The sequence below is a fragment of the Macrobrachium nipponense genome, chromosome 9, assembly GCF_015104395.2.
Source record: "Macrobrachium nipponense isolate FS-2020 chromosome 9, ASM1510439v2, whole genome shotgun sequence".
In the NCBI taxonomy this organism is placed as follows: domain Eukaryota; kingdom Metazoa; phylum Arthropoda; class Malacostraca; order Decapoda; family Palaemonidae; genus Macrobrachium; species Macrobrachium nipponense.
Genome location: NC_061110.1, coordinates 106,015,416 through 106,029,644, shown reverse-complemented (window position 1 = coordinate 106,029,644; position 14,229 = coordinate 106,015,416).

Sequence of the window (14,229 nt, the reverse complement as noted above, 5' to 3'; positions counted from 1 at the left end):
GTATCTTTTATAATATTGCGTAAAAAAGATAAATATCACAAACTGAACAGCAGCATACTGGAAAACATGTTTAATATAGCTACTATAATTTGTTACCAAACTTAAATTTAAACTATACTCCAAGATTGCTAGATAAGTACTGGTCACCTTTCTCCCTTGCAGCTACGCTAACACCTTTTTATGTCACTGAGAGATAATACGGCTAAACAACTGACCTGAATTTGAACCCATATTTTATCGAAGACAAACAGACGACATATGTTTAACACATCCACAGATTCCTTCATTATTTAAATGCACAAATCCGAATATGAAAGAACAGGAAATTGGAAAAGATATACATCGTAATTGTTTTTTTTTTCTATAAGTTTTTATTCAATAAATTATTTACAAAACATTACAATAAATCCAGAACTACATATATTTCCATCTAAAATACATTGCATTTAATGTTACAAAAATTCTTTGTGAAATATTTTAACAATTTCTCTTTCAAAATGGCCTTGATATCTCTCTGGTTTTTTATAATCGAAGCTTTTATTCTATTTATAATCAAACGTTCAGGCACATTTTCTTGTCTTTGAACAACCATATATTTACAATATAACTTGACAAAATAAAATTAAAGTTGCAGTGTTCCTTTGTTTCCTCGATGACTCTGGGAAATCAAAATACATAATTCTAATGAAATTGCAGTGAATAAAATTACAAAATAGCTTCAAAACTCCTTTTAACCATATTATTACATTTGCAATTCTCTTGCAGAAATATACCATATGAATATTTGATTCCTCAGCATCACAAAACTGGCAATGAGAATCTTGAATTATTTTCATTTCTTTTAACCTTTTTTTATTGGGTAATATTTCGTGAATATATTTATATATTATTTCCCTATCAGCAGCAGAAAGAAATTTCATGTTGATGTTTTCCCAAATCATAGAGGCCAATTATAAAGGGGGTATCTAACTCTCAACAGTTGGCTGTACCTTTGGCAATAAGTTCACATATATAGTTCTCGATTTAAGAAAAGGAAAATTCTGAAATGTTTTACATTTCCTAACTGTTACTAAGACCTCAGAATAACATAGGTGCCATTACACATGAATTGTCTCTTTGTGTTGAATTTCCGGTAAACAAGCCCTTCATATGTGAATTGTTATAATAATTTGACATAAAATTGTATTTCTCCTCACAGTGTAACTTTAAGAAAGAGGCAGCTAGAATACTTTGTGTCTTCCATAAAAGACTTAACATTCCTATCCCTCCTTCAATCTTTGACTTTGTTAAAGTGTCTCTTTTAATGAATTCACATTTTTTCCCCCAAATGTAAAAGAAAATTTCTTTACTTATTAGTTTTGCATATTTGACAGGCAAAGGGTAAATATGGGAAACATACCATGTCTTTGAAAAAATCAAGGTATTGACAATAACAGCTTTTTGATGAAATGTAAGTCTTCTGTTGTGAAAGCTCGCCAAAGTATTCTTAATTTTACATAATATATTTGTCCACGAAGAATTAACAGCCATTTCGTAATTATCAGAAAATAGAATTATTCCCAAGTTGTAAAAAGAACCTGTATATCCTTGAAGCCATGATAAAGGCCAAACAGACCTATCACCCCATGGGCCTAATCCAAATATTTTCGTCTTATTTTTATTTAGCATGCAACCCGTGGCTGCTTCAAATTTAGACACTAATGTGCTAATCTCCAAAATTCCCTTGTCACTGGCAACGAAAATATTTGTATCATCGGCAAACCCAAGAATTTTAAGGTGGTTATCATTTGGTAAGGGCAAGTGTTCAATACAACTATTTCTTTTTATAGCAAGATACAGAGGTTCCTGGAAAACAGCATAAAGGAGCATAGAAAGAGGGCAGCCTTGTCGGACTCCCCTCTCCACACTAAAGTATTTACCAATGTTACCATTAACAATGCAACAACTTCCCAATATTCGTGTACAATATCTTAATGCAGGAAATCAGTTCATCACAAAAACCTAGTCTTTCAAGAATCCGAAGTACAAAATTAATATCAACACGGTCAAATGCTTTCGACCAATCAAGATTTAAAATAGCACCTTGAACTCTTTTATTACTACAATAATACACAATATCTCTAATTAAAGTATTACAGTATTTATGGATCTTCCAGGCACACAAAATTGTTCGGCACTGATAAGGTTAAAGATAACTGTTTGCATTCTTTTCGCCATTATCTTAGCAAGTATCTTATAGTCACAGCACAACAATGAAATTGGTCTCCAATTAGTCAAAGCACTCTCATCGGTGCCTTTCGATATGAGAGTGACCAATGCAATACTCTGACTCTTGGAGAGAGTTTTCATTTCTATAATATTTTCAAGCAATAGCTTTAGTTCATCCTTAATATCTTCCCAAAATACCTTATAAAATTCTATTGGGATGCCATCTATACCAGGACATTTATTGTTAGCAATATATTCTTATGAAATATATCATTATCAGAATCAGTCAATTTTTTCTCTACAAACTGCATAAAGAAGTTTTGCATAGGTACATCACAAATGTTTTTCCGGTAAAGTTTTTGGTAATACCTGAACACATAGTGTTCAATGGCCTGGCTATTTGTGAGAACAGTACCTTCATCAAGATTCGGAATTATGTTTCGTTCTGCGACTATTTCTGTCACGACCTTTTTACTATTTGCTGTCCAAGAAGGTAAGAGGAGGCTTTTTCCCCTTCAATCCTGTCTTGAATTCTCGATCGTACTTTAACCCCTCTAAAATCTGAGATTTTAGATTGTTTAATCTGTCTTTGAGAATAGTAATATCTGCATAATCTGAGTTTCCTGACACATTAAGTTTCATGTATTGTTTCCTTAGTTTTGCTTCAAAATAATTGATGACCCCAAACTTCTGCCTGCTAATCCTTTTACCTTCTCTGACGAAAAATTGTTTTATTTCTGGTTTCACCAAATCATTCCACCAATTACTGATATGATAGAAATTCCTTTTACGTGTTTTCAAGAATGTCCACAACCTTCTAAACTTTTCTTTAATTTCCTCGTCTTTTAGTAAACTAGTATTAAGTTTCCAAAATGAGTTTCCAATACTAATGTTTGGATTAATCTTAATTTTGCAAATGACAGCGGAATGATCAGAAAATGACACAGGTATCATTTCGCTTGAAATTACATTGTCTTTGAGCGTTTGGCAGTACAATCTATCAATGCGCGAACCGTAGTTTGTGCGTACATAAGTATACTGGGGTTCCCTGTTATGCAAAAACCATACATCATTAAACCTAAGGGTCCTAATTAATCTGAGCAGTGATTTCGACACGTTTGATTCACTATTATTAGAATTGTCTCTAGGACTCAAAACACAGTTCCAGTCACCTCCCATAATAGTATGGCTATTATCATACCGTAAGTAGTAGGGCAATTCCTTGTCAAAAAGCTCTTCCCGTTCCCTTGTATGATTATGACCTGAAGGAGCATAAATGTTAACAATACGAATCTTACTACCATTCACCTCACCATGTACAGAACATATTCTAGAATCTCCACTTCTTTCAACATGCTTAATTACAAAATCTAAAGTCTTCTTGATGAGAATACAGGTTCCACCTTTACGACAAATGGCTGGATTGAAAATTACATTATACCTGTATGACAAAAAACTCTATATCTTTAATATTCTTAACAGTGTTGTTCTTGGTCTAAAAGAATGTCTATTTTGTTAAAGGTGTTAAATGAGTGTAGCATCTCTTGTTTCATTCTATCATTAATACCGTTAATATTAAGGGTGGCTATCCTAATGAATGTTAGTTATTATGAGATTTTTCTTTTACTCTTTTTGTTGCATTTTTTACGTTGTTTTCGCTTTTTGTTTACTTTCTTGTTTTCTACAATGCTTGAATTACAGTCCGACTCATCGGTCACTGTGGTTTCATTATCATTATTACATTTTTGACCTGCTGGTATTTCATTTTCTATTGAGCAACAACTTTCTTGTTCTGACATCGTGTCATTAGCACCTTTATAATAATTGGAACTATTAAAGGGTGGTAACATTAAATCGCCTGTTGGATTTTGTATATCATCTTGACTTCTGGAGGGGATGATTGAGCTAAATAAATCTTGACTCATAGGATGCGCTGTGTCGGGTGTTACTTCTGTCTTCGTCAACGTTGCCTTCAAAATGTCTTGATTCTTCCATGACGTCACAAAGATCTCATATCATTCTCACTAGGTGAAGCTTCGACAGGATTACTGTCGGGTGAACAAACGTTCGCCTCCTCGGATATTGTTCCGTAGGTTGCAACAAGAGGTACTGCATCAGTCTCAGTAGTTCGTTGTACGATGAAGCAACTTGCATTCAATACGTCTGTCCCACCATTAAGCTCTAAGGTCCCATTTATAGGGCCAAACTGTTTTCTTCAGATACAGTTGGAGGAATGTCATTGTCATCTCGCAGGTCAATCAAATGGCAAGTCTCCATCAGCGTTTCGGATTCCGTTTGCAAGTCTGGTTGGCCGTTGGATGCTGGGTTACTTCCGACTTCGACAGGACGGTCAATTATAGAAGTGTTTTGGGGCATCCCTTCACAAGTTCGAACGTCTACTGGGTCCTGGCGGCTTACTGGCATTTCATTTCCTTATTTTCTTGATTGCCAGATAAATGAGGGAAGTCTACTTCACTAATGATATTTAGTCTTTGTGTAATTCCAACTTCACATTCATTAGCAAAATGGCTGGTTTGCCCACAAAGTCTACAAGTTTTAGTCTGCCCTTTTTAGTATATATAGATATAAAACCTTGGCACATTCAACATATAAAGAAGGAAGGAATCTGTCGATTAATATCCATAGAAACTGTTCTGACACCATTATCAATACCTTTGTATCTTCCCAGACTTCGAGTGTTCTTCTTCACATAACTCACTGTTCCGTATCTGGAAAGAATGTCATTCAGCATAAAGTCAGTCATTTCAAAAGGCACATTTCGCACTGTTACATACGACCTGTAAGTTGACAAATCCTCAACTCGGATTTTTAGGTCGTCTCTTACACTGATTTCTTTGCCACCGAATCTTCACAAATGTTTTCATATTTCTCTCTTGAGCTTAATTTAACAATTAATCTAGTTTTCCCCAAATCTGCAATGCCCTCAATTTCATCGTCCTGTATACGTAAGTATTCATCAAGAATTAAGTGAATGTCGTCTTCATAAATTGCACCCACTAAGTATCTAATCACCTAATTGGTATTAATTCTTTTCAACCTTGGCGCATTCATTCTGGAGACAGAAAACGGAAGTCACTGCGTCTGGTTTTCGCTGGGCACAAAAGACTGTGCGTCGTCGCCAACTTTACTACTCGCTAAAGTTGGCTATAGAGACGCCTCGAGCATAGCCCGAGGGCATATGGTTTTTCCCGGCCAGGAAACCGGGGCAATGAGTCCTGCTGTTTTGCACCTAAATAAATGCTAAGTTCACATTCCTACTTTACTTAAAGGAGGGGCAAAATAGTCACTGCATGTTCACACACCTGCGAGTACATTTAAAACGCCTTCAGTGCCTTAGAAGTCGTATAAAACTCCTGTTTCCTTGACAGAAACCACAACACGACCTGGCCCTCTGCCGAGCGATCGTCCAATCATCGTAATTGTTAGGGATTTTAACAACTTTCCTTCACTTTACAAAAAATCCTCACCACCTGCTGAAATAGGCTTTAATTTCTTTACATCTTAAAAGAATTAAAAGCATGACTATTATTTATCGAGGATGCATATTTGTTCCAACTTCATCAAATATGATCAGAAAATTAATTACTTTTGATCCAAATAATTTTCCAATCACATCTCAACAGATTCTTAGATCATTTCTGAGTAAGAACGCTATTCTACGAATTCTAATTCTCAGTGTACCAAAAGACAGTGTGTATATAATATATATATATATATATATATATATATATATATAATATATATATATAATTATATATATATAAATTTCCATACTAAGGAAATTTTAGATTTGAGATTCGAAAAAAATCTAGAATCGAAAAAAGCATTTTTTGAAATATTTAAAAATGCCGATCATCTGATACAGTATAGGTTTGTCTTTACTATTAAATTTACAGTTGGCCTTACCTTATTATGAGTGACTCTCTGCCTGAGTAATTATCTTCACCTGTTGTTAACCACTTCACTCGTCCTGCCAGTAACACTGGTTTATTTGCAGTTGCAACCATTAACTGCAGCACACAGTTCCTGGACACATACGAAGGACTATCATCAGAACAGGTCTTTCATTTCTAAATCATTCAAACTTAGCTATCAAGAGTCATTATTACAAGCAACACCATAGTTTCACACACCAAGACTTCAAAATCCCCTCCAAAGCAATAAACAAACTGGATATTCTCATTACAGACTCCCTTTATTTTAGAATCAAGCTGTGACTTAATGGTAATGTACTGACTATCCAGTGGTTCTTCAAATGTCGCAGTTCGCACTTCATATGGTGCAGGTATTTTGGCAATTATCTAGTTTTCTTTCCTTTTCCTTATATTGCTAACAACCATCAATTCATTACAATTATGCTAACTGCCCATATTTTGTTTAATATGATGGGCGTTTTATAATCAGCTTTGCATACTTACGAGAAAAATAAATCCTTAATTCAGGATAAACAAAGTTACTAGACATGTCACTTGTTAATAAATCATACAGTAATAATATGAATACGAACAGATATGGATGGGACTCCACGCGAGCTGAAATAATCACACTTAATTAGAGAGCTTCAACCATCATAAAAAAAAAAAAATATTGAAAAACACAACGTATGTTTAATATGTCCTACTTTGCTTGTCGAACTTAATGGCTAACATTGGAATTCCTTTTTGCAAATATTTAAAGATACCTAACGTGTCAGTGTTTTCGAGGAAAGTATAATCTTACATATAGAAGACTTGTTCATTTGAAATGAGAAAATTATAAAAACTTAAATAGCGAACCCTTGAATAAAAATGAAAATGGCTTCCAAAGTAAACTTGAGTCGTTTCCCTGCTGTGAATTGCAGAAAGTCAAACTGTCCAAGAAAGTATTCAGGATTATGGCTTGATGTCATCATTCAGAAAATAGTACGTACATTTTTAGTGCCATGAAAGCGACCATAATGATTTGATGCATCAGGAAATGAAAATTGCAAACCTCTTCTATTCCTTTCTTAAAAAACACACATTGATTATATTTTGGTGTAGATTGTAGATATGCTTATCCACATGACAGAGTTTTATTTGATGTTTCAGTAAAAATATGCGATACTGAAATACTAGAATGATATTTGGGCCAAAGCTTGTTCATTAACATTTTTATCCAGACAGACAGACAGAGAAACTGCTACTAAATTGAGCTGTTTTCTCTTCAGTTTGTTTTCCTAATCGGTTTCATTTCTAGCTGCAGTTGATCTAGCAATATATATTGTATTTTCTGTTGTTTATTAGACTTGTTAAATAAAATACGCAGTATATTATTTTAAGAGGTAGATATTCATGAATACATTGTATGAGACATTAATTTTCAAAATTATCTGTTGCCGTTTCTTATGTAAACGTTATATATATATATATATATATATATATATATATATATATATATATATATATATATATATATATATATATATATATATATATTAATCGTTAACTATCAGAATATCAATTATTAGGTTGATTTTTGATAAGGTAAAAAAATCTAGTACTTAATTACTTGTCATATGCAGACACCAACAGCTTATGTACCCAGAACGAAAGTTATTATAATCACCCCCTATTAAAAAGTAGAAGCCTAGATGACAGACATTCCCTCCAGAGGAATTAAAATTATAAAAGACGAAATCAAGGAAAAGTGTAGAAAGAGTCACAGGGGCTGGCCACCTTGTTTTTAGGAGTTGTTGTTGTTGTTTGAGATTAAGCTGGACTTAAGCCAGCACGGACTCTTGCTCATAGAGCAGCCCGTAGGACATATGAATATTTTGCAGGTGGAATGGTGATTTTAAGGATATGGGGTGAGTCTTTATTATGATGTGAATGGAATATGCAGGTGAAATATAAAGATTTGAAAAGGTGAAAGGAATTGTGAACAGGCAAGGTTACAGACCCCTTTAAACCCTAAGGTACCCATCAGTAGGAGAAAAAGATCGATAGTAGCGAGTCCAATCGAGTCAGTGATAGCCAGTCAGGAAATGGAAAAAGTTATCGTCGTAGAAAAACGGGAAAAAAAAGTGAATAACTATTCAGTTCATGTACCATTTTTCATTACTCGAAGATAGAACAACAAGCACCGATCGTTAGTGGTAGAAATCGATGATAGAAAAACGAAAATTTATCAGCTTTAGAAAAAGCAAAATAAAAGTTAGGAACAGCTTAAGCGGTAGTTTGAGTGACAGTTGAAAAATTCGGTCGTTAGACGTGAGGCTTCCGAAAAAGGGAGGGGAAAGGAAGGTTGTTCAGTAGTAGAAGGAACCCAGTTTTAGGATGACAACTTTGATTGACATCGACCCTGTTAATCCTTCCCTGTCCGAACTGTGCTACTGAGGTCACTGACATCTTAATCCGGTGTTTCCTTCCAAGTTCGACCGCATGACACCAGCATTATAACCAGCATGACACCAGCATTATAACCAGCATGACACCAGCATTATAACCACAATACCATTGTTTTAACAGTATAGAATTATACCATTTATAATTGCTACCGTAAGAACGCGTGGAATATTGTAGAATTTCATTGGTAATTAAAAGGAAATTATACAATTTAGAAAACTACTCTCGTTTGTTTTAACTTAAACTTATATTGAAATTAGCCGAAAAAAAAAGAGGCCATTTAGCGAAATACATGAGACTAGGTATTTAATTTCAAATATCAGTCATATTCCATAGGCGGTGACCGGCGGTGCCACATGAAATATTTCAACTCACGTTGTATGGTATATACATTGAAATATAGTAGATTTCTGTTCAAAATCTGCCTCATATTAAAAGCCCTCTTAATTTTCTAGCTTTTGACAACAAAAAAGCAACACGTTTCTTCTTAAACGTGGCAACAATAATTTCCAGCTCTGCCAGTTCCTACCTCAGGTGTTAAGCTGACCTCAGGACATAAGACGTTGAACAATCGGGATTAAACCCCCTACTGGGGAAGGTATTCAGTCGCTTAATCGTCCTTCATATTGGTGTCAATCCTAAATGTAAATATTCATTTAGTTCCCAAAATTAATTTACCAATATAAAAAATAATTATTAGTCTAAGTTTTGAGTATATAATACATGCAGTAATAAATATATACGTATACAGCCGTGGCATTCTTGTGTTTTATCATTAATACAAAATAAATGACATTCATGGCGCCAGTAATCATATATTTGTTTTGACAAACCTTTATGAAGACTGTATAACATACAGATATTTTTCATCGGGTATGACATCCATGCAAAGGAAAAAACAATGATATATCACGAGTAAATGACAAAGTTATAAGAATAGAAAAATGTTATAAATATTGTTCATGGAGAGAAACAATGGCCTATATTGTATATAGATGATAAGCTAAATAGCTGCCGATAAGTCCAGCTGTGTAACATATTCATAATTATCTCTCTCTCTCTCTCTCTCTCTCTCTATATATATATATATATCTCTCTCTCTATATATATATATATATATATACTCTCTCTCTATATATATCTATATATATCTATATATATCTATATATACTATATATACTATATATATCTATATATATATATATATATATATATATATATATATATATATATATATATATATATATATATATATATATATATATATTTGTAAGTAAATTAACCCATAAGAAGTAAATTAAAAGTGCAAAAGTCCAGTAGCAAGAAATCAACCCAAGAAAGGTCCAGAAAGACTTAATTAGGCCTATTTGAAAAACAGAGACCTGGAGGAATGGCAAGATTTTCTAAGGAAAGTCGAGGCAATAAAGAACAACCAGAAGTATATTGTTCCCAGGAGACAGTAACAGACGCAGGGATTAAAAGGGGTAAACGGGAATGGTAGGTAGGCCTTCAAAACTCCAGAGAAGTACATTTGGCACCGTGGTCGACAAAGCCTCTAACCCCAGGGGTGTAAGGAGCCGATCAGGAGGTGTTATTCTTATATATTTTCATGTGCCAACGTAATCATTTTATACTTCTCAGTGACTACACATGACTGCTTACATTTTTTTTCTTGCAGTCATGCATCTACTTGGCGCCTAGTTGAAAGTAGGAATTTTTAATGTGGGTGAAACTGATCTTCACATAGCACTATAAACTCCTTATTGACGCTGTGTTAAGTTAAAATATTTACATGCGAGAGAAAGTTAGTCTAATAAAATGGTACTCTAGATATTCCGCTGATTTGAGTATCTAGTTTTATGCGAAAAATAGAATTATTAAAAAAAATTGAGACCTTTACTCCCCCAAATATTGAAATTCTTTCTTCCTATCAATACATAGCGTCAGCTCCTCTATTTTGAGGAAAAATAAACTTCCTTCTCTGGAAAATGGACTGGAAGTGCCACACGATCCCCCCAATTAATACTATAGTCTAATGTTTTTCCAGTATTTTAGGCAAATATAGATACAACCCCTTTTAAACGTCAGATCTGTGGATTTATCTGTAATTACGATCAAAATATATTAGTATCTATTCGATTTTCGTAACAAGACAATATGTGGCACTTGATGTTTTCCTAATACAAAGACAAGATTTTCATTTGATCATTTGGAATCAGTTGACTGAATAGATAAAATATCAGCAAATACTTTAATAAAACTTTTCGATTGGAAGAAACTCCGTGCTCAAATATTTACAAATCATTTTGTACTGGAAGCAGAGAGAGAGAGAGAGAGAGAGATGAGGAGAGACGAGAGAGAGCAGAGAGAGAGAAGAGTTGGGTTTATAATTTATGGTTGATCTCATACTTTTATTATTAAGGAAAAAAAGGCTTCACATTTTGGGTTTAGTTGAATTAACAGTAATCATATTAATTATCTGAATGTAAACAAATTGTAAAATTATCATACTTCCATTCTTTTTTTTATAAGCTAGTGAATGGCTCTGATCCTAGTCCCTCAGATCCCCTCTTGTTAAGAGGGACTCATTTAGATGCTAGGAATGGTCAAGGCCAAACGCTCGCATCTTACACTGACCAAGGGCAGCCAGTTTCTCAGCTAGTAAATGTTGTTCGTCAAATCTCTTTACAGTGCCTGGCTGCAGCGTGTATTAAAAGTCAGGGTATATCTTACAAGGGCATCTTGCATCCTCGACTTGGGCAGTTTGTTGACATGTACTATAAGGTATACTTTTTGCCCAATGAAATCACATGATTCCTGTTACATACTGTATATTGAAATGCTGTAATTTACACCTGTATGAATGTACATATTTCTTCTGTATATATTTTTTTTCCTGTAAACTCTTTTGTACATATGTTTAGTAATTAAGTAGACTTTTTCATTTATGGTTAGACGTAAACTATGTCAGAAAGGTTGTTTTATGTATTTCTATGTGTAATTTTACATATTATTGTATGAGGATTTTATATATTTTATATCTATTTTGTATAGTCTTACTGACTATAAGAGTCCATTTGAATTCACTGACTCTTTAATAAGTATGATAATGTATTGAAGAGAATGATAGAATCTGTGTGTCTCATCTGTTCTCTGTAATTCTGTTTTCTTAAATAGTCTTAAATATATTTATATATCCTTTTAACTTTACTGTTAATTTTTTACCTTCAAGTAGCCATCTTCCTTTATGGAGTAGGTTACGTAACTAAATCTTACTAGAAGCTTTTACACGTTAAATCCAAAGATAATTTTCATAATAAATCTAAACTATATTATCATAATAGTTTAGAGTCCAATGTTTTATGAAAGTACCATTATTAGTAAGTTTCAGGAAAAAATATAACATTGATGTAATATAATATATCAATGAATAGCTTTTTAATTAATGCAATTCTAAGCCTATATCTACATTACGTCATCGACTTCACAGCCTACGAATGTCAAATCAGCTTACTAAAAGCCTTGCACCATTATATAAAGGTTAAAACTGTCTGAAGATTAATAGTTCAATAAGATACTATACTATCAATGAAAGTCAGTAGTGCACGCATGAAGACAGCATTCAGCCATTGGAACTAACCTAATCTACATTGGTGAAACAATGCCATATGTGTGGTTTAGACTAATTTGTGATTGAACGCACTTCCGAAAAATTAGCTCTATCTCAATAATGAATATTGATTCTAAGAAGTGAAAAGAGCGCTAGTTCAAACGTTCAGGCAACATTCTCCCATTGTTCTTTACACTATTAAAAAATGTTACTCAAAAAGACAATAAAATCAAGTGAACCATCGTTTGAATGTCCAAGTAATATACTTTAATTTTTCTTTTCATTAATCGAAAAGTCAATCAAAACAAGTGAACACTATTCTGGCCTTTGTCTTGTGCAGTGTTGAACAAATTCAAGAAAAGGGAGAAGAATGGAAATCTTGCCTGCGGAGAGTAATAATTTTCTGACTTTAGATATTTCCTTTCTTTCCATTGTTGACTGTCTTTCCTTTTAAATGTTTTTTTTTTTATGCGATTACAAAACTTCACCTTCAAATGATCTAAATGTTGTGTACCATAATGTTGAGAAAACCTCTTTGAATCATAAATTATTGAGGAGATTTTGGCTAACTAATATCAAATAATAGCTCTTAAAACAGCCGACAACATCGTAAAAGATGTTAATTACGAAGGAAGCATGAACTCATGTTTTGCGAAAATGAAATCCTTGTAAGAAATTGATTACCATCAAAAGACGAATAGCAAAGTTTTTCTATGATGAAATTAGATAGATACAAGAAGGTCTGCTAAGGAACGAGCAGTGTTAGATAAAGCTTCTGGCGAGAAGTGACGGAGACTGTAACAAGGATGTTCGGTATAAAACGAAATTTGTTTAGGGGTTAAAGTTCCTATGAAGACAAAACCGCATGTTGTAGAAAATTACAAAATGGATGATAACAGGTTCGGTGTAAAATTGAATTTGAAGTAAGGGTGTGTTTATGAACTGAAGGATGTGTAAATAGGAGGATAACCAGGAAAAGTAGTAGAAACATTCTGGGTAAAATGAAAATGTCCTGAATACCAAGTGGGTTGGATGATATCTGCTGGACACGTAATGTTTATTTGTGAACTAATGTGCCACTTATTGAAAAGAAAGCAAAAGCATTTTGAGACCATGCTTAATGCACCAACTAAGGATTCTCTCTTCACATTTGCAAACTAATTCTAGTCTCATATTGATGGAGAAGTAATGGGGTCACCTCTCTATTGCTGCATTGCTAAAATCAGTTTATGCCACTGGCAGACTATATGACTACGCTACTTCCCTACAAAATTCAAAACATATTCTAAATTTTTGCAAACAACCGTGTTTTTAATCTACAAAGAAGTCGAACACATCCACAAAATCCTTAAATATATAAACAACCAACATACAATAATCAAATTCACGTGTGAAACTGAAAATAATTACACATTCTAATATACAAGTCTTCTTTTACTTGAGATCACAGAAAATCCCTACATAATGGACTGCAAGGTTTTGCATTTCTTAAGTTTTACCCAGTTTTTTATGTTCAAGTTCATTTTCCAACACATTGTTTCAAATGTTTTTTATTATTTTTCGATAAAAAAAGTCAACACACAAATCTGTTTTCGGTGTACTAAACAACACTTGATAAAATGGAACACTCATACATAGGAAATCATTGTTATAAATACAAAAGAATAAATGTTGGGAAATGTTCAGTTTTGTCATTACTGAAAAAATATCAACTGACCCTTACCTAAGCAAGAATGAATCCCTGCCTGCAGGCTTATCTTCTTTTGTACCAGTTCACTTGATCTCGTTGTAATATATATCAGGTTTATTGGTAGTTGCAGTACACAATTCTGAACGCTATGGAAGTAGAATCAGAACACTTAGTAATTAGGGATCTCTCACCGACAACACCTTAGATTCACACACAAACACTTCAAAATCCCGTATGAAACAATAGACAAACTGGACATTCTCATGACAGCTCTCTTTGAAATAGAGTAGTTGAACCAGATTTTAATGGTAACCTACTGGCTATATAGTTGTTCT